Consider the following 23,385-nt stretch of genomic DNA (forward strand, 5'->3'; position numbering starts at 1 on the left):
AAAGTTAAAAGGAGGTTCTTCATCTGGAAGTGTGTTTAGAGCCAATTTAATCAAAGTTGACCTGAATCTGGAAGTACATTTATCCTCTCAGAATCATCTTTGATCTTTTGAAGTTAATGGAAGTCCACAACATGAGGCCATTGGCATTATTTGGAGAATGATGAAGGAGAAAGACTCATGTTGTCCAACAGAGCATAGAAAAGTGAATCTTTCTGGGCTCTAACCTCTAGTTTGCCTTGAACAGTGGGAAATCCTCCTCAATCATTATAAGGAGGTCCTCTCAGCCCCACTCATATTTTAACCACCAGCCCCAATCCATGGGGCACTGTGTAACAACCCATCAGTGGCTGTAACCCAAGCGCCAAAATTGCTTTTTGACGATGTACCTAGTGTTGTTTTAAGGGCCCTGGTCTGTCCTGACCAGTCCCAACCTCAACACAACCTCAACAAACTGGGATTTAATCATTTCTCTGACTTGCTCTCCCCAGCATGGGAGCAAAGAGAAGGAAAGCGAGTGAAACTGAGAGGAGCTGGGGGAGGAAGAGAAGAAGCATTCCAAAGTGGTGAAGAAGGGGGGGACATTACAGCAGTCATTTCCGCAGCAAAGAGGAGAAAACCTCTTACAAGGCAGTTCTTAATTGGATCTGGTCATTGAAGCTGAAACCAGGCTACTGCTCTTGAGAGGTCCTGAGGGTTCAAATCTAAACATACTTTATATCAGGAGTCAGTGGATGTTATACGATCACGAGCCCATACTGATGTCATCCTGAAAAATCCATCCCTTAAAACTCAGATCTCTATTTTTGTTGCTTTCTCATCAAAGGGTTTGCTATTTTGATAAGTTGGAGATCACATCTTATCTCTCACAAGTTGAGGCTTTATGTCACATGTGCAGAAAGTAAATAAAACCTTGAAGTTTAGTGCTAATATAATTTCTTTAAATGAATAAAGCTGCCTAAAATGCACAAACAGATTAAGAAAATTCTATAGTTGCAGCAAATACATTGCAAATGTTATGAGTCATGTCCCAGTCCCTGCTCATTTCGGTTCCCATCCCCTCCCTGTATCGGTGGTTTACACCCACTTGAGAGCTCTGAAGCACTGTGTACACATAACCACAAGTGGTGTTACCGTTACCAGGGATCATTTTACCCACTGCCATCAGCCTGACAGAAGCCTAGTGTTGGTTATTGCATGGATGCTGTAGCATCTACATCATTTTCATCACTGTTTCTGAATGTTTGACTCAATAAAAATTCCAAACATTAAACTTGGTTAAAAATATTTCTCCACATGCTTTCTAACTCAACCAGCTTTCTCTCGTTTATCTAAATGAGAATGAAAATATGCAATGAAGAAGCATTTTGTGTTGAGTAAAATTATTCTAGTCATCCTTTTACTGTGTTTTTCAGTGTTTACCACACTAGTTATTTGTTTTTCATAATTAGTATTCATTTATTTGCAGTTTCTGAGGTTTGCATCTGATTAGAAAAGCTCCTCAGGATCTCATGACTGTTTATACTTCCGGATTGCACTATTCTGAGTTAAAAGGGAGGACAGCACATGAAATGTGCTCTTTGGAGCTGCTAGTCCTGTGGTTGTTTGGTTTTGTAATATTGTGGTCCCCTTTGATGGAAAAAGCAGTTTTAAATGTATATTTGGGTTTCATTTGCGGTGAATTTATATGCTTATTCTAAAACGAGCTTTCACTAATTTACCAAGAGGGTCTTTTTAAGGCAGTTTGCTCGATGTTTGCTGTTATGCTTTTTTGAACTAATGATGGTGAACTTGATTAGTTTTATTGACTCCAGTTTGCAAAGTTTCTCACCAAAGATAATCAAGTGTCTGAGTTATCGGAGTCACGAAGTGAGAAAAAAAACATATATGCATAAATCCATTCCCAGTTCAGACTGATTCATATTGCTGAACCCACTGATCTAAACACGAAAATAATACATTTTACAGTAGAAAGAAGACAGAAAGATAGACAATTGTTAAAGGGGACATATATTTCACTTTAACTCACACAAAGTATAATTACATGTGAATGCAGCCAATAAAATGACAAAACAATAACATTTCAGCAGTGCAACATTAAAAATGACTATGCACAACATGAAAAGCGTTTTCAAAATGAAGCATATTACCAAATAAGAAATGTTTGCAAATAATCAAATGTAAAAATTAATCAGAATTTTTATGGCTATATCCCACATAGTTTCACCTAAGTTGGCGTAATACTAACATAATTAATATAATAAATTTATATATTTATGTAATTATTTGCAGCATGCAAAAAACAGCTAATAACTAGTATTATAGTTTACTGTCAGAATAGACAGTCGAGGAACTGACTGTTGGAGTGAAGTTTAAATTAGTTGGTCAAAGGGGAGACTGAAATTATGATTTATGTTTTAGTATTGCTGTGTACATGCCTGCAACTGACTGGCACCCAGTCCACTCCATTCCCCTGCAACTTGGAATGGTTGGATAGAAAAAGGATGGATGGAAGGATGGATTGTTTTGAACGAAATGCCTCTTTACATTAAAGAAATTTTTTAAAAAAAACACTCACGCAAACACACATGGTGTACTAACCATAGCTCACAAGCAGGCTCTTAAACTGATACAAGCTCCAAACTGTAGGTTAAAAAAGGTTGATGGTTTATTTTACCAGTTATCACAACTGCTGGCTGCTAAAACTCTTAATAGGATTGACTTCATTTTAAAACAATGAACTGTTTTTACTTTTAAAGTCATGCTTCTGAGGAATGTTGCTCACCACAGCCACATGTTGCCACTTCTTCTGATATTCATTTAAAAACGCATTTATCAACATTTTCTTTTTTATGTAAAATGCGGCATTTCTCAGTTTCCGTCCTCAGGGACCCCTGCCCTGCAGGTTTTACTTCTGAGTCCTGCAGACCTGAATTAGTTTAATTAAACTGCTCTGCAAATTCTTTGCAAGTCTGCTATTGAGCCATTCATTTGAGTCTGGTGTGTTAAAGTAAAGTTACCTATAAAACATGCAGGTCAGGGGTTCCTGAGGACCAGGGCTGAGAAAAACTGGCAAAATGGAAACAATAAAGTCCATCAAGTCTATCAGGCCAGTATATGAATGTGGACATGTCAGCCATCAGAATTCCTGAAGTAGTTTGGAAACCAACTTGCCTGTTTATTGCCTTTAAGGGCAAAAAAATCAAACAGACAGAATGCTGCTGATCCCACAGCTGTGCCCAGAATTCATACCATCTATGGTTAAATTAAGAGTTAAAGAGAGAAACAAACTTCTATTGGACAGAAGAATTGATACTGGAAAAAAATAAGTCAATATATGATCCAGATTGCTGTACACCACTCATCCCCAGATATTTTTACCTTCTGTGTGTAACATAAGTAGCAGCTTCATAACAAGCCATCCCTTTGTCACAACTCGTGCCAGCTAAAGTTCATCATCTTACCGCTGATATCCAAGTCGTCTGTTTTCTGCTCTTCCCATCAAACTGACACTTGATTCAGGGACATATTAAATGATAGCCTTCCGAGACAGTCAGCTTTTGCCAAGGCTGAATAAAATAAGACCTCCTGAATCCAAAACCTGATCTGCATCAAGATCAATATAGATAACTTTTAAACTGGGCCAAATGTGCACGCTGTTCTTTACACAAATGATCTTTTAGCAACCCTACTAACAAACTACAAACTATAAAAATTAATAATAAAAACTGGAATGTACATTAGCTTCTCTCCAGAAGTAAAGGCAACAATCTCAACTTATTGGGGCATAAAAGTCCTACAGCTCTATATGCTTTACCCTTTAAGAAATAATGTCCAGCATCTCCGCGGCTGCTCTGTATATAACTATGATTAATGAACAGCAGGTAAAGGTCAATATCTAATAAACTGAACTGTCTTTACATTAGGTTTGCCTGACATTATCAAAATGAGATAAATTTATTTTTCATTGATCTTAGAGTATAGGTCACAGTAGGATAGTTTGCCTTCTCAGACTGTTCTGTCAGAGGCAAACTCCTGCCACTTAGTTATGTTCAGGGACTGAGACTTGATATTGCCAGTGTTGACTTGTAGGACTCTCATTTGGATGGAGAGTACCACTCTCACTCTTGCCACACTGATTAGACATGTGTTCTGAGCACTTTTTGTGGGTCAACACCGGGAAAAAGATCTCTGATACCAATGTCCTCTCAGTGCACCCTTGTTATTTCACACACTGCGCAGCTTCTTTCTTCACCGTAGTGCCTAACCAACCTGCGATAATAATGACGAACATCATTTATGCAAATGTAATTAGTCTGAGGAACATGATAGTAGAAGCACAGGGCGCCAATGGAAATTTATCACTGAACACTCAGGCTCTAAACATTCAATTAAAATATTGAATTTCACTGGATTTAATCTAAATGTAATAAATTAAGCAGGGGAAGGAGGTTTTGCAGTACAGCAGGCTGACATTTGGATGCTACTATCACACTTACAGATGGTCTTCGATTCCACTTCTTTTACTCTAATTCTCCAAAGTGCAGACAGTTGGACAGAAAACCCTAAGAGAAGGTGATGTCTGGTCCTTATCTGTGTCTGCGTCTGTTGTGTCTGTGCGTAGAGAGGTAAGGAAAAAACTGCACAGACACTGTTGTTGGAGTTCAAATTTCACAGAAGCAATTGTCAGTGTTGGCATACATGGGCCACTTGTTAATTTAAAGTTTAATTTAAAATAAACTTTGAGGTGCCAAAACATAGTATTGATTGTAGACCGAAGCCAAATTCTCAAGTAAGGAATAGAGAATAAATAAATATTCTAATATGGTCATTTTAAAATAGATATAGTAGGTCAAAGCCATTTTTTATGGCAGGTACACCTGCTAAAACAAGTCAGTTAAAACTTTCCTTTTTGTCAATAGTAGCATGTTTATTATTCCAAAGGCTATAAGTTGACAGTACTGTACTGAAGGCTGCAAGGGGAGTTGGTGCAGTTTCTTAGCCTGGGACACCAGACTGGAGCACTCTTTATATTCAATACATAGGGACTCAGCCTGGAGTCCCTCCCCTTCACGGAGATTCGCATCGGTTTTAAACACACCAGCCACTCTGATTGGTTGATCTGAGGAGACTCTTGCCTTGCGTCACCACATGTTCTTCAAAACATTCAGAAAGGGTTTGCTAAACCCCCTAAAAACGGATGAAATTACGGCCGTAACCGATGCAGGAAACTATTTAAGTATCCGTCTTCTGCATACAAAATAACAATCCATTAGTTTATATTTTTACAATGCAAACCAATGAACTCTGTTGGCATGTACAGTGACATGAGGCTATTATGAATTTAATTTTTTTTCACAATCTTTAGAGCTGATGTTCACTCAAGATGAAAGCTTCCATTCTTGTTTGTGCACACTTATGGCCGTTTTCCATTACGATCAGCTCGTCTCAACTTAACTCGTCTCGGTGCGGTTTGTAGGGTTTTCCACTCGGCTTTTGTACTCGTTTACCGGTACTTTTTTATGTAACTCCTCAGCCCAGGTTCTAAGTGAGCTGAGTCGGGTTGTGTGTGACATCGCCAGACTGCATGCTGCTGTTGGTCAGGGGCGCGGCCAATCAGGAGTCAGGGAGTGATATCACTGGAAGAGCGACTCCAACTCGCAAGTTGTTTAGATTACCTTAAAAAATGGCGCAACAAAAGTCTGTTCCGTGGTCCAACTCTAAGGTGTGCTTGGTTGCTGACGAAAGGATACAGAGGGAACTGGATGTGAGCGACACAAAATAAAAAAAAATCTATCAAGAGCTTTCCGACGTAATGGCTATGGGTACCAAAGGAGTATTCAGCAGTATCGAGAGAAGCTGAAAAAGATCGAAAGTAACTATCGGCGGGTCAAGGACCACAATGGTTGGAGTGGATCAAACAGACAAGACTGGAAGTGGTTCATACAAATGGATATAATTTATGGTCAGCAACTGGCAAGAAAAAACTGTTTTGCTCCTGAAATATTTACTCCATCTTTCTGTTGTGACATAGATTCAGGCTTTTTGTTTACATACAGAGGGCATGGAGGCGTGCTTGTCTCAGCTTCATGGTAATAAAGCTGCAGTTGTCCCACTTCTTTTAATTTCACATTAGAATTTCATCTCTAGAGGAAGATTAGCAGCAAGTGTGTGAATTTTGTATGTTTAATGAATGAGGAAGAATATCCTAATGGTTGCATTACTGCTCTGTTTCATCCTCCGTCCCTCTCTACATGCTGCGCATAACAGCAAACATGACCGGATTCTTGTTTCATTTCCATAATGCCCCTCTAGATCCTGGTGGTATTTTGTTCCATTTTGTTCTGTACTGGAAAGCAGAGGGTAGAACGAGGTCTGTCTGTGAGTTAGTGTTGCAGAACCTTGCAATGGAGACTGAGTATGTCATATCTGTGATATTTCTGGCCTTTATGTACTTTTCTTTCTTAAAATAATGTGTCTCATGCCAGCTTGTAGCATTTTGATCATAAAGCCAAATACACTACCTGGCCAAAATATAGCTACACAACCTGGCCTCAGGTGTTTCCTCCCTTTTTGCCACAAGAGTGTTGAAGGTTTTAATATTGGATCAGTGTTTGTCTTCAATGTCCCATATTATACATTGTTTCAACAATTTATATTTAGTCAGAGGTGTATTACCTGTAATTCAGCCTTAGTGCTTAATTTCAGCCATTACAAAAGTCACTTTACATATGCCTCTTTTCCATTAGTACCAGCTTGTCTCAACTTAACTCGCCTCAACTCGTCTCAGCTTGGTCCAGTTTCTTTTCCATTACAATTTAGTACCAGGTCTAAAATGGGCGGGGTTTGTGTGAAATCGCTGTGACATCAGTATTGTGCACGACAACCTCCAAAACAACACAGGACCTAGAGGCAATCTGCTACTTGCTCTGTGGCTCGCTGGTCGCTGACCAAAAATCGTATCCTTATGTTGGAACCACTTCCAGTCTCGTCTGTTTGATCCACTCCAACCATCGTGGTCCTTGACCTGCCGATGGTCTCTTCTGAGCTTTTTCAGCTTCTCTCGACACTGCTGAAAACTCCGTTGCTAGCCGAGTCGGAAAGTTCTTGATAGATTTTTTTCATTTCGTGTTGCTCCATCGAGTTTCCTCTGTATCCTTTCCTCAGAAACCAAGCAAAGAAATGTCTCCACCTTAGCGTTGGACCACGGAACAGACTTTTGTTGTACCATTGCTTGTCACGTAATGTAAACAACTTGCGAGTTAGTCACTCTTCTTCCTGACCAATAGCGGCATGCAGTCTGGCGATGTCACACACAACCTGACTCAGCTCGCCTAGAACCTGGGCCGAGGAGTTACAAAAACAGTACCGGTAAGCGGAGTGGAAAACCCTACAAACTGAGTTAAGTTGAGACGAGCTGATCCTGATGGAAAAGGGCTATTAGTTCTACTGAGAACAAGTCGGTGGCAGTATCCACTACCGGGGGGGAGTGGTTATTTCCCTTCTTGAGGGCACAAAGGAAAAGATCTTAGAATCACCCTTTTGAACAAGCATTCGCTAAAAGTGGAGCAAGAAAGCGGGTGACGTGACAGAGTTTTCTCATCTCTGGACCTCGTACACAAGTTGTGGAGGCACATATGACTGTTTAGCCTCAGGTAAACTCACCGCTGTAGGTCTGCAGATGCTCGACACGTCCCTCTCCAAATCAGATATACAGTCCAGCTTTGTCAAAATGCCAATGCTGAGGTAATCCCTTAGTGATTGGTCAGCTTGTGATTACCTGTTTCTGACCTTTTGGATCTTCCCTCTGAACGACTCAGAAAACCTGCAGATCCTGAAAAGAAACTGCACCATGACACTCGAATATATATACATACATTTAATCCGTGTAACCTGCATGCACCTGACCTGACGACAACGCCATACAAGCATCAGCTGCAGAAAACCTGGCAAATTCTGCATAATATGGGTCCTTTTTAGGCTGATTTTCAAGTCCATTCCAGATTCATTTTAAGATCAGAACAGCCACAATGATGGGAAAACCTTTTTCTTTATTGATATCTGTTCATGGAATTTATTTCAATGGTTTAAACCAAAACATCTCACACTGACTAGCTGCTCGTGAGCTTATTATTGGGTCTTACATAACTGTGATACAAGCTGGACTAAGCATTAGTATGTTTGTATCCGACAGTTACAGAAGTTTGTTAAACCATATAATACTTTGATTCATGTCTTGGGAAACAGTTTTCTGCTTTATTTCATGTACATTGGCAATAGCCATATAATATATATAATATTTTATATTATAATATTTTATATAAAATAAAATAGTATTTGGTAGTACAGTCTCTGAATCCGGTAAAACAGGAGTATTACCTGTTTGTATGACATAAAAAAGGAGGCTATTGTAAAACAATTTCATCCAGCAGACCCAAATTAATCTCATGTCAGACTCATCAATTCCTAAATTTCTTCTTTTCATTCCTACAAATTTTCTTTGCTTATGTTTTTTGGTTAGGTTTAGGCATTTAAATCAAAGTCTAGGAAAACCTCCCAGCTAACTTTAAATTTGGACCCTTTCTACTGCAGGAGTGCCCAAAGTCGATCGTCAAGGCTCGTTGTCCTGCAGTTTTCTATTCCAACACACCTGGCTTACATTAAATGGATCCAACAGCCAATGAAGATTTGCACAATAACTAATTACATTGAGTCAGGTTTCCACAAACTTTCAGGATGGATAAATATGAAAATGTGATGCTAAATTTACTGGACACCTGCTGCATTCGTTAACTTGTGCTTTTCTAAGTTGAATTCATTATTAACAAACAATCTGGTCTGTGTTGTGTCTTGGATATACCCAGCGACACCAAACACCGGCCCCTACAGCCACAGATAGCGCCACATCATTTATTTATCTCTAATTAGCTGCTTTTCATTCAAAATCATGTAATTACAGACCGGAATGAGACATAACTCACTCCTGTATCAGTGGCAGTGTTTAGTCTGGGACATCAGGGTCGATCTACCTCTCTGTATTTGATAGTGCCATAATCCATTATTCACCGAAGATCAGGTTTTAAAGCACAGATTGTTGCAGCACTAGCAAGCAAGGGAAAAAACATTTTGCAGACATTTTTCTCTGCCCGTTCCCACATCGGCAGTGTGGGAGATGGTTTTAAGGACTTTGATATCTTCATTTCAGAATAATTTTATATGTTTCAGCACTTGGCAGAATACTATTTCCCCAGCACAAAGGATGAAAACATCTGCAGACCATGATGTCCATGATGTATCATGATGTCAGGTCAAATATTCTTTTCATTGATATTGTAAAGTATGTTGCACAAGTAAGGTTTTATTGATCTTTTCCATATTGATACTGGTATTCGTTATGATTCTTTTTGGTCTAAGCCTTTCAGTAGCTGTCAGTGGATTGCTGTTAGAGGCGTATGGATGAATGAGGGAATCATCCTGGCTCGTACACAGACAGAGACGTATACCAGAGGGAAAATTTCAACCTCAAAACCATAAAATAACAACCATAAGAGACTTTGAAGGAGACAGTTATATTTGGCTGTGGTACTGTTTTTTTTTTTTCTTTGACATTTTATTTTAAATAAATTTTAACTATAATATGTGTAATTGTATATCTTGTTTTAATAAATAAAAGCTTAAGTTATAAGAAAAAAAAAAGAAAAAATTCAGCTGTTAAAGTTTAATTCCACTACAGCTGTTTTCCAGGACCAGACTTTATGACTCACTATATAAATATTTTATCTGCGCCATAAATATGGCTTTGGTCTGTGATGTTAGCTTTGGTCAAGTGCTTATTTTGGATCATCACAAGACATGCGGAGCCCGAATTGTTTTTGGCCTGTCCATCTTTTCATTTCTTACCTCTCATTCTGTTTCTTTCCTTCAGCCGCCGAGATCGATGATGCAACAAATTTCTGCTGGCAACTAAGAGAGGAAACGACCACGAGCAGGATTGAGAAACAGCTTACTAATGCCTGAAGATGCGTCCGTAGAGCGAGACGTTGCCAGATATGCAATACTTGGCCAGCACTTGATGTGTCGATGTGCAGACCTCTGACACATCCTAACATCTCTGATCTTGATGAACGATTTCTAAAATTCAAGATTCCCCCAAGTTTACTTTAGATGACTTACAGCAGTTTGATGGATGGTTGTTAATTTTACTTTTTGCAATTTTGGATCTCTCCCCATGACTGTGCTTAGATCTTGTGATCCCTTTGGAGCTGTTACACATTCCCCTTCTTGAACCGTATCTTTTGTGATGGAGGATGTCTCTTTAGTTTATTTACCCGATGGGACTTTAATCAACTCCCGCATTTCCTCTGTTGTAACACATCCTACCTTGAAACGTAGCCTGTGCAAATCCTTTTTATCCGGCTGAGCTTGCCAGCCGGCTGCCAACGGGAGAGCCGGAGGTGGCAGACGGGCTTTGGGAGGATGTGTTATGTTTGTGTGTCTGTTTTTGTGGATGTGTTTTTGAAGTTGCCTCTATAGAATCCTCATTTATGCATGCACATAGCCGTGTGTTTGTGTATGTGAGTGTTAATGTGCGTGACAGGTGCCATCTCCTATGTCAGGAGTGAGGTCGCACCCTCCTCCTTCATTTTAGGTGTCTGCAGAGGTTTGTATCAACTCAGCAAATGATGGGGAGAACACCTTTTACCCCTCCACACACCTCTGTACCCAGAAGCAAACAGACTCAACCCCCTGGATATATTTAGCCTTTGTGCTAACAGCAGGCCTCCAGACAACCTGGGAAAACGGGGACGGTCATGTGCACCTCGTGTTTTTAGTGATGCATGCAAATGAACTTGTTGTGCTTTTTCTGCTGGGATAGCTTCATGGAGAACGAGGGTTAGAAGCTACCAGGGTTGCCTCTTATGGGAAACATGTTTACAGAGTGCTACGCTGAGGTGATGCACGTCAGCTGTTTCCAAGTTAACATGTTACCACCTTCATTAATCAGGATCGATGGCATCTAAAGGTGGAATCACGCTTTCGGTGTCATTTTTGGGGTGTTTTTGTTTAGTAAACTAAGATGCACTTTGACTTAGTTTAATGAGAATTTAATCCTTAAAAGTTGTTAAATTTTCTTTTATAAACCTTTTTATTCTTTGCTTTACAGACACTTAGAGTAAAATCAACATTTTAACTTTTTTCCCACCATTTTATCTCTGAAACGGCTCTAAGGATGCTTGCTGTAAGCATGAAAAATAAACATTTCGGTGTTTCCTTCTGGACTCTTCGTGTCAAGCGTTACGGTAATCCAGGCCAATGCTTTATTTATCTTCTCCGACCTGCTTTTGCATGTCCCAGCTTTAACACCTCTCTTTTCCAAACATAAACTCAGCAGCAGCTTCTCTGAGCTCCACGGTGTGCCAGGTCCAAACAGAAAGCCAGTTTTTGGCCATGACGTTTAACATGTGTACGATAAATTACATTCTCATGCAGACTGACGCATCAGTTCTACTAGACGTTGTCATTTACATTATAAACCAGCAGAGACAGAAGTGTGTTTCTGAAGAGTTCCCACTGAGCAGCATGCGCGTGTTGCTGCATCATTCCTAGCTTAATATGGACACACAGTGCAGGGTTGCGACTGTCAGCCGGCCATCTGCAGCTCCTGGTTTACCCGAGAAACTGTTCTCCTCTTTGTTATCTGGTTGCTATTCAGCACCACAGTCTGAAGAGTGACTGTTGCTAAATGTATGAAGGTAGAAAATGCTTTGCTGTGTTGACTCCATATCAGATGTACAGGTTGGTGAACGAAGGAAACTTAAAGTGCTTTTTAACTCATAAGAACTACAAGTATTGATAACTCAACCCAAACTTCAGACTGAGATCTAAAAATCAACTAGAATCAAGTTTCTTCTGACATGTCGGGTTCACAGCAGCATGATGTTTGTCTTTTATTAACCTTTAAATCATATTTTGATTGATTATGATCACTTGTTCAATCATGTGGATGTGGAAACGCTGAGATGAGCTGCTGGACATTTGCTTACAGTTTCTCCATAAATGACATCTTTAAGCTGATTTACCTGCGTCAGTTTGAACTGGTGATTACAGGAGCTACTGGTTACACTGGATGCTTTAATGGCAGCAAGACAGCTCTCTGTTTACTGCTTCTGGCTGATTTGAACTCATTTTGAATCTCATGGTTGATGTTTTGTTTTGGTTTTTGGAGCGTGGTGTGTGTGTGTGTGTGTTATTTTTTCTTTGACATTTCTTTATGACGGCTACTTCAACTTATTTAGAGCCACTCGTGACATCTAACTCCTTCTCTGCATCCCAGTTATCTCTGTTCAAACCAGTTAACGAGTCCCATTTATATTTTTCACTTCAGATTTCAGTAAACGGAAACAACCAGAAACCCGGAAGTTTTCAAGACACGTCGCTGAATTTTCAGACAAAACCAGATTAAACGTCTCAAATGGTCCTTATTTAGGGTTTGTGCTTTTTATGGAAACGACAGGACGGCTGTAGCTCAGGAGGAAGAGCGGTTGTCTACTAACCGAAAGCTCGGTGGTTTGATTCCAGGCAAGACTCTGAACTCTGATGTGTTTATCGGGGTGTGAATGTGACATGCATTGTAGCAGCACCTTGAGTGGTCAACATGACAGAATGAACGCTATTTAAGTACAGTCCATTCACTTTGGTGAATCTTAATGATTCTGCTGAGTTTCTCAGAAAAACACTCAGATTTTAGGGAGTCTTGTATTTATTTCTTTATTTAAAATATTTTTGACACGAACAACAATTTCACAAAACTTAAAACAGGCTTTTAGCCGTGCAGAATTTGCAGCGATTTACCCTTATTAGGCTTACAAACACACACACACACACACACACACACACACACACACACACACACACACACACACACACACACACACTCAGAGGAAAGAATGAAAGAACACAAAATATAATCAAAGTCTTTAAAAATAATTTAAAAAGAAAAACAAAATACAAACACTAAATAACATGTATATTAACCAGTATTTCAGTGTAGATGGTGTTGAAATAACCAGTATGACCAATTAAGAATTGTCTTATTTACCAGTTTCAGGAAATTCTAAAATATACAAACAAGGAAAAACAGCAAGTTGATGATTTTTAAACATACCTGGGATTTCTCTCCACTTCTGCATTGTGCAACACTCCCGGATCACGCAGCAGCCGCAGGACTTTTTTCCCTAAGATCTCGGCTCGGTCCTGTTTAAAAACCTGATTTTCTACTTTATTTCTACTTATTCTTTTGTGACGTGATTGCATTTTTTGTCACACTATTCATTTAGGTTGTGGTACCAAAGCTGCTTGGTTCTCAAGGAAAACATCCTTTTCTTGTTTAACTATATCAACACATCACAGTGAAAAAAACTGAGTCAAAACCTCCACTGTTTGGAATGAGAAGTCTATCTTGTGTTTGGCGAAAAGAGTTTAAATTTCTTTTAAATATTTAGATCTGGTACAAACTCTGTTTAATATTGATTATATAAATAAGACAGGTGTGTTAAATCAGTGTCGGCTCACTCTCCAGCCATCAAAATACATTTTTTTAGGTGTTTTATAACTCTGGATTCTCCTCTGGGAGTGCTGTCACCCTTAGACTCTATTTATTTATACTGTCTTTCTCTCACACATTCCTTCTCAGTGAACCGGGCCTTGGGCTGCCAGTGGAGAACGAGGAACGAAGCCATGGAGCCAAGGCCACTGTCTGCTTCGCTGGTAAGAAAAAGCCAGTAAATTCTCCTGGGAACTGGGCCGGGATCAGACCTACACCAGGAAGGACTGGTGAGATGGTAGATAAGGAAAATGCTGGGGAGGTTTGTTAAGTGGAGAAGTAATTACATATGAAATCTGAGATATGTAAAGTTTTAATATCAGTCTCTGTTGTTAGATGAACAGACTTTAACTTTATTATCAGTGTAAATGGAACAAAATTTCCTTTAATTAGCCCAACGGTGTTAAAAAATAAATCAAATGTGCCAATAAATAAATTAAAGAAATAAAGTAATACAATAGAATAAAATATTGTACAATATGAACAAAGCTTTATAATTCCTTTTTCTTTATTTTAATTGCCTGTTTCATAAGAAAACAGCAGCTCTGCGGTGAATTCATGCTCAGATGTTTTCTTCTTCTCATGCTTGCTAAGAAGAAAACTTTGCTCTAGTTCGCAGCTTTGTGTTATTTCTGAAAAAGACCCTCAGGCCTGGTGATTGTTGCATTAATCCATCATCCATGAGGCTTCTGTTGATGACAAACACATCATTTCTTCATGTGTGCACATGTGGACAAACTCCACGTCGTTTCTTGGACTCATCCATCTCGTCAGAAAGTTGCTGTAGTTGCAAATCTTAGCCAGCTGCATTTGGAAATTTCATTTTGCAGAATAGATTTGATTTGATGTCTTTACACCCCCCACCCCAACAAAAAAACAGAAAAAAGAACATCTTTAAAAGATTGTTGTTACATATAAACCTGCAGTACAGCCTCTGACACGGTTATATTCATAAAATTTCACCTGACATCTTCCCCGTTAATGCTGGCCTGCCGCTCCTCAGCTCCCTTTGACCGTGTGAGCCTTTGACTCATGTGGAGGAAGGACACGCTATCAGTTTTTCTAATTACTTATTGGTCATGATCAATTAGTAACATTTTAAGGCACTAAGGTAACCTTGTATAAATACACTAGTGGGGTTCAACAGCCATCATGGCTGACAATTAAATTGCTCCGTCACTGCCGGGTCCTTCATTAATCTCAACTTGTCATTCTTGTTTATGCTGGTTATAATGGCTACGTGTGTGTGTGTGTGTGTGTGTGTGTGTGTGTGTGTGTGTGTGTGTGTGTGTGTGTGTGTGTGTGTGTGTGTGTGTCAGCACCTGCATGTGTGTCAATCAGATTTGCGTTGCGAGCAAAAGTCGAAGTTGTGTGTATATACGTGTCACAAGCACATGTGTGTTTATTTGCGTGGATTTACGCATGCACATGTGCAGGAAGTGTATATTTTTTATGAGTGTGTGGTGTGGAAATCTTCTGAGTCACTAGCATGGTGTTTGAAGCCAGTTGGCACCCTGAAGCCATTACCTCATGCGTCCTTGACTATTTTCTAAATTGCTCAGACATGTTTAGAGCCTCTCCAAATGACTTTCATAATCATGTGGTAACGTGTCCATTTCCACCACATGAGAAAATCCCCACTCAAAGCCACCTTTACGTTGATTGAGCCGGACAGAAAAAGGTGTCGTTGGATTCGGTCTCAAATCTTCCGTCCGAACGTGATTCCATCTATAAAACTTTAAGTTAGGATAGTTTACTTCACTCCGGACTGTTGGTGGTTCTCATTGCGTTTTGCTTAACGGAGCCGTAATGGGCGCGCTTACTGACTGATATAAGTGTTGACAAATGAGATGCACACACACACACACACACACTGCTGGAAAACAATAGCTAGAAAAGCATACACACAAACACACTCTCTTGTTGCTGACCTTTCACCCTTTCCACTGTCTTCTGACCCTCCTGGTGTGAACCCGCCCCCCAACCCTTTGGCAAAAGGGTGGCACTGGTCACACAAACCCCCTCCCTCCCATCCTCCTTCATTGTTTTTGTGTGTGTGTGTGTGTGTGTGTGTGTGTGTGTGTGTGTGTGTGTGTGTGTGTGTGTGTGTGTGTGTGTGTGTGTGTGTGTGTGTGTGTGTGTGTGTGTGTGTGAGCGAGGCTGAACAAAGAAGCGTGTGGATGCTTGCGGACGTGGGCTCGACCTGGTTTGTATTTACATCCCAGTGTCAGCACATATTTTGTAACTTGTTTAAGTTTTATTTTCAGCAGTGAGATTAGGAGTGTGTACAAATATAAATGTGTGCATTTGCACGTGTGTGAGCATGTTATGAGATGTGGTGAATGAACCTTTTGGCCTCATTATCACATAGAACTAAGTCTTTTTTGTTTATTTGTCTTGTTTATTTAAGCTTTTTTTAAAGTCTTGCTTTCATAAAGACTTTTACTAACATTACTCATATATATATATATATATATATATATATATATATATATATATATATATATATATATATATATAATGAAAGTATTTTTGTTGTCAAGTGATAAAAGTACATTTTGTACCTTTACCTGGGATCTTTTGTTTCATTTCAGCTTGAATTGTTTAAGCATGTATAATATAACAGTTTAATGTATTGTATTGTATTATTACAGTCCACCTCTCTGCCCTGTAGGCCAACATTACATGTGTAAATGCAGAATATACTTTATAACAGTATAGATAAATTCATGGTGAAATGACAATGACTAGCTTTTTCACTTAAAAAATAAAAATTTAGTGAAATTTTGATAAACTTATTATGTAAGGCAGCTTTTTTTTTTTTTTCTTTTTAAAGTGAAACAATATTATTCCTATTTAAAAAAATATTTTTTATTAATTTTTTAAATATAATTTAACATCAGACATGAAGATTTAGTCTGTTCATGTAATTTTGTTAATATTTCTCTGTATTATAAAATACAGAATAAAACTGTTAAATAGTACAGATTACTTTTTACACTGAGATCATTTAAAATATGAATAACAGTTATTAATTCACTTCTTTAATTTGAGTTGTAGATTGAACAAATGTCTTAGATTCCCCACATGAAATGAAATCTTGAGACAAATATTAATAAATGAATGAAAAAGTGATCTGGCATGTTTTTATCGTGTCCCTATGTACCAGTTTTCTTATGCTGTCCTAAAATACATAAATGTATTTATGATAAAAAGATAAACATTGATTAAATGTACTGATTCTAAGCAAAACTAGCTTGAAATGGGCGTTATTGTCCAGAAAGACCTGATTTTCTTTCTTCCTTTGTTCTCGGAGCGAAGCCATGAGATCAGCTCATGATAATGAACTGAGAATATTTGCACATGGCAATTTTTGTCTGTTCTCAGCAGACTGTTAGTGTCCATTAAGTCATGTACCTTGACTGGCGTGCACTCACCCACTCACCACCACTCACACTCACACACACACACACACACATTAAGCCGTAATTAGCATGGTGTCCATGCTTGAGTGGTTGTTTGTTAAGCAGTGGAGTGGACAGTGAGAAAGCGGGAGGAGGAGGGTCATGTTAATGCAGACGGGCTCGTCACAACAGTGGGCGACTGGCATGTGGATTCGGAGGATGGAGACGCTACTTGCTAATTAAGAATCTCGAACATTAAGCGCTGTGTGTCTGTGGGTGTTTATGTTAATGTGTCTGTCTAGCTCCCATGTGAGATGACAGTTTGCAAGCAGTGACCATTCATCCTCACATATCCAGTGTTCTTGAAACTAATACAGCAATAATCGATTCACTATTTAAGTTATGTTTTATTTTTATGTGTGTTCCCCTTGTTTGTTTGTTTATTTAAATGCCTATCAGATCTCCCTTTGCTAAAACTCTAAAATGTTTCCTTCATAGTCCTTTCATGCAGTAGCTTTTTCTAAAGAGATACTATCAGCAAACATGAGAGCTGCAAGACTGGAGCTGCTGGAAATATTTCAGTTTATTTCTGAACATTTGGTCTGCAGATTCAGTGACCCTCTCAACGAGAATCATGTTATATAAAAGTTCAGATTATTCCATTTCATCAAAAATAACCAAACTCTGCTTGCACATAAAAGTCTATATTTAATCCTGTTTACTAAAAGATCCTCATCGGGGTCTTAATAGAATTCAGGACGAGGTGTTTATTGTTTAAATTCATATTTCCCAACCTCCTGGCTGTCATTTGCATGACCACAGGAAAAGCCTGCAGCTCACCGCGTACATGCGACTGAGCTGCCGTCGTACGAAATCAGTGCACACACTCACACCGAATATGCAAGTGTGCACTTACCTGCATTGCATACAACTTCACCTCATGCCTCCCTGCTCTCCTTTGTTCCAGCTGAGTAAGACCAGGCCCGCATCATTTCACCTCAGGGTGCCTGTCGGGTCAGAGGTCGTGTGTAATGGCCCAGTGCATCTCCGAGCACAGTAAGCCTACTCCAGCAGCAGACACACTCCACTACCCCCTTCTCCACCGCCCAACCTTCATATCAAAGCCAGTACAAAGACAAGAAGAGTGTGTGTGTGTGTGTGTGTGTGTGTGTGTGTGTGTGTGTGTGTGTGTGTGTAAGTTTGTCAAAGATCACATTCAGAGTTTTAAGTCACTGAACCCCAAAGTGAGAAGAGACTTATGACCAGCCTAATGCCTACTGGTGACTTCTAGCTGTGATGGACTGAAACCAACATTCAGTTAGTTTTAGTTCCTCAAAGTTTGTCTTAAATAGTGACAGAAAGTCTAAACTTAGGCTAATCAATGTGCCATTAATAAATAAATAAATGGATTTCATAAATTGTACATCTACTTAATAATTAGCTGTATTAATGCCACTTATTTTTGTTTTCCGTTTTAACTTGTTATCCTTTTATAATAATAAAGCAGATATTCTTCCAGCCTAATATGTTAAAATATTATTATTAAAAGGTGTGCTACAATGTGATTCTATTATTATTCTTTTTCTTCATTTTTTATGCTGTTTAGTCTGGTTAAAGGCTGCAGCGATGCTGAAGCCCATCCCAGATGTTAGCGGGTGAAAGGCGGTCCAGCCCAAAAATATTCACCTGCTTGTCAACTTTTTATCCATAGTAAATTTATAGCATTTAGTTAAACTTGCAGACCGAACAAATTTTGTTTTGAAGAGCAGATTTTATTTGACCAGCTAACCAGCAGCCCAAAAAACTCTCCATTTTCAGGTTGTTTCATTTTACATAACCTTCCCAGAAGTTCTTAAAGGGAAAAAACAGCATTAATTTCTGTCATATTAATGTGTGTGTGTGCTCATAACTTGCAAAGTCGCTGTACATATCTAAAAATAAGGCTTTCTAGAAAGCTTTTGTGTAGTTCTCACTCTTTATCTTCTCCTTTACTTAATCACATCACAATGCCACACATGTGCTTGTCTGCCTGTCAGTATAATCTGCTAAAATCTCCTTTTTGCATCATATTGATTTTGACCAATCAGAACGAACTGACCACAGAAGACGGTTAGGGGCGTGGCTTTAAAGAGAAGCATCATTAATGCTCTCTAACACAATATCTTCTCATCATTTGTTCCAGATATGTTGATTCCAACAAGAAAGATATTAACTTTAAGTCCAACATGCACTGTAGGAGTAATTCCAAGTACTCATAAAATATTCACCCGCTCTTATTGGAAGCACAATATTCAACTTCACTGTGTTATTTTAAGTTTAATTCTTGAATCAACTAAATATCATTTTATTTTCAACATTATTATTACAAAAATTAAGTAAATCAACAACTTTTAGCTCTTTTTAGAAATGTAAATAAAAAAAAACTTTAAGCTGAGATCTTTCAGAAACTCATCATGAAACAAATTGCTTCTACCCCGACATGCATCTTTCTTTGTTTTTTCTCTTCCAAACATCCAACTTCGAGAATTATCGACTATTTTAAAGCAGAATGCATCAACTCTCGTCTTTTCCTTACAGTTGTGTTTTTTTCAGCCATAATAGCAGTAAACTTAATGCTGTAAAGTTTGAGATATTTGCATTTGCATTGTAATTTATTACCCTGAGTGCTTTTTATGAATGTGTGTGTTATGACACTGTGGTTAATGGTGGCAGTTAAAGAGCAGGGAAAGTGTCGGCATGAAGATGGAGAGAGAATGAATAATGACCTCTCTAAATCTGAATTATGGTTTGATACAACATTGGCTTAGCTTCCTCTTTATTTTTACACAAGGTCACGTCAGTATTGTTTTAAATACGCGGCGCTCGTAGGAACGGAGAGCTGTTGAGATGTGGGGTCAAAACAGAAACAAAAAGCTGCGTGTGCTGCTGTTTTCACGTTTTCTTGTTTTGTCACACGCCATGTTGAAGCAGCTTGAATGAAGCATTTTGGTTTGATAGTTGTAAATAAGTTCCAAAACTTCCCTGACACATCCTTCCCCTCTGTCTCTGCGCTGCTATATATAAACAGAACGCCTGAGCAACATTACATTTAACTCTTCAGACAAATGGAGATTAATTATTCAGTTAATGAAGAAGTGTCTCCTGATTTTGCACATCAAATCAACAATTTCCAGGCCGTTTTCCACCTGCAGCCAGTTTTCATCTTAATGTGATGACTTTGTTTAACTCTCTGTCTCTGGCTCATTCTCACCTCGGAGCTGGCTTCTGTCTTCACCTGGATGACAGCCGTGCTAATTGCTTCAGTAGGATGGAGGCGCTTGCATGTAGCTGACACTTTTAACAACAGGGCAATAGGTGAGACACACACTGAAGCTAGGGAACGGTTTGTGATTTATAGAAGAAAAAACATCTTAATTATAACATGGAGTGATAATAAAGGATCTGTATTTCATTAAAAAAGATATGATTCATGTTGTTTTCTTATGTCTGGTTAAAGTAAATTTCATTAGTTCAGAAGAGAGAAAGAATAAGATATTCTGCATTTATCTCTGGGATGTACATGATTATAAACCATAAATATTGTATTTTAGTTTAATTTTTGTTGCTTTATTAACTGCATCTGTCTTAAACACAACATAAAAATGTCATATAAACTTTGACTGGTCTTCATCGCCGGTCCACTTGTTCAAAATGTAAGTTGATGAATGTAATTATAAAAAAAACCATTAAACCAAAAAGAAAACTATGATAATCTATTATGAACAAAAGCAAGTTTAAGTTTTCAAACCAACTGCATATTTCAGGAAAATATGAAAAAGCATCTATATTCATATAAATAAGTTCCAGAAACAAAACTGATAGTTTGAGCATTCAGGTTACTTTCTGAAAAATATTTCAAGTTGAGCGCTTAAACGTGGAAAAACTTGAAAAATCACCAAAGGAATATCTTAACAAAGAACACAACAAATAATTTAATATGCAATTGAATTATAGGCACTTATAGAGCTATAATTACAGAATAAGTTGCATTAGTCTCTGCTCTGAACATCTGCTTTGTGCTGCTTTCAGCAGTCATCTTCATCTTCAGCAGTCAGCAAAGCCACAAACCATCAGCAGGTGATGGGTAACGGGATGGGCGCTTTCAGACGTGTCTTTTGCCACAAAACAATCCCAAAAAAAAACATTGGATATGTGAAAATCACACAAAACATTTCTACTCCACTCTACTGGTTCACTGCTTCAACCTTATTAGGTAATTTTACTTCAAGTTAAGGATCTTGTCAGACATTTTTATTGAACATATGAATGATCGGGTTTAGTGTTGTATAGACTTGTAAACGGATTACTTCACTTAACACAGTAAAGAGATAAACCACTCTCATACACTCATCTCAGGATTTATTAAAGGAAGTTATTAGTTTTTATGTATGTAAAAAATACTGTACTGTATGTTTTGATGCCAAAAAATCTACTTTATGTACCCTGTATGTGGTAAAACATTAGCATTTCCCAAACTGCTTGCAGTCAGCTCCCCAACAGAAATAAATGAAGAAACAAGCAGATGAAGGATCATTACAGGTCTCACATCCACAGATTAGCGTGTGTGTGTGTGTATATATGTGTGTGTGTGTGTGTGTGTGTGTAGGTAGCTGGCTAGCTAAATGACACAGTGATGTCATGTTCTTGTGTTTTCACATGGGAACCTGATATCTCTGAACAATCCAAGTCCAGCAATTTTTGGCTCAAGCGCACTTGACATAACAGAGCGATAATTGTGGGCTTTGTGTCTGCGGACCCTCCAGCGATCCGGAGGATCAAACCCTCTTGGGTTTCAGACACTTTGATGATGCGTTAATGCTTGGAAAAACATTTACCGCCTCAGAGATCACAGATGGAATGATGTCAATGTAACGCAGGTCAAGTTCAGCGTCCCCCTGGTATCACGATGATGTAAAGTTTTCATTAAGTTTTTGGGACATTGTCTTAACTTTTGCCACGATGTTGAAGATGGAATACTTTCATATTGTATTTCACTTTTACACCACCTGACCTACAGAGTCAGCATGATTAATAACGTGATGAACTGTATATATTTGGGATATTGTAGAAATGAGCCCTGCTCCGAACAGTAACTGACTGATCAGGTCGGTCGTCTTATCAGCTCATATTTAACCTTCTGACTGAGCAATGAAAACTTCTCCAGCTTAATAAGTACGGTTGCCAGTGTCACTTTATACATTTGTTTAAAAAAAAAAGAATTATTCACCTTCATATAGGAGCAATACATACTACTTTATTCATGAAAACTTTGATGAAACACATGTTCCTTCCAGTCTCAGAGAGAAGAAACGGGGATGGTTCCAGCTTTTTACAAGAAGGATAAAAAATGCTTTTTTTTAAAGGGGTTGGTTGCCTTGAAGCAAGGCAGAACACCTTCTGGGTCGTAAAACTTTTGTGAATAGTGTGAGAATGCGAGAAGTGTGATTTTTAAAAGCTATGGTTAAAATTTAACGATTATCTTTATATCACTCGACACCTGGCCTTAATGACAGGTTTTGCCAGGTAACTTTCCTTCAGGATGTTTCACGTTCATGATCGTCAGTATTCAGCAACTATTAAACTGATCGGACTGTTTGTTTTATGTGGAAATTATGGCCATAATAACCAAGTAATAAACAGGCCTTAGGATAATGCAGAGATCAGAAATCAATTTACAATATTTAACTTTTTATTGTAAATAGTCGTAGTGGGAAACGTTGACTGAAGCACAGTTACAGGTCTGTTCTCTTTCCAACCACTATTACTGATTCATCCCAGACTTGGCTCTGTTTCTTTATCACACTGACATGTTAACAACATTTGTTGTTTCTTTCAGCCATGTTAAACTGCATTTAGCTTCATCATCCTATAATGAGGATACGAACTAGAGCTAGCATATTATATGCAACAAGTTCTCCAACTTCTTAGCCTTAAATATGCCAATGCTTCCATCATGTAAAGCCGTGTCGCTGCACATAGCATGGTGGTGGCACACCTCATGTCACGACTTCTACATCTTGGCAGATTTTATTGATAAATTCATGATTTAGAAAGTCTACAGAAGGAGGAAGGAGGTGGTCACATGGAGCAGCTAAACACAGCACTTTCAGCCTGAGGAAGAATTTATGCCCTGTCAGGATCACGTGGACACTTTACTAAAACACAGTTCTGGTTATAAAACTAGTTGTGTAGAAATAGAGAAACTAAAAGCTTCATTATGTTTTACGCAACCAGAGACACCGTCGTACAGATTGTTACATCTAAACACAACCATTTCTAGCCGTATATGTAGGCTGTAGGAGCACCTGGCTGGGGTTAGAAACTAAAACTGCCTGGTTAGGT

Source organism: Telmatherina bonti (genome assembly GCF_933228915.1).
Source record: "Telmatherina bonti genome assembly, chromosome: 11".
NCBI lineage: Eukaryota > Metazoa > Chordata > Actinopteri > Atheriniformes > Telmatherinidae > Telmatherina > Telmatherina bonti.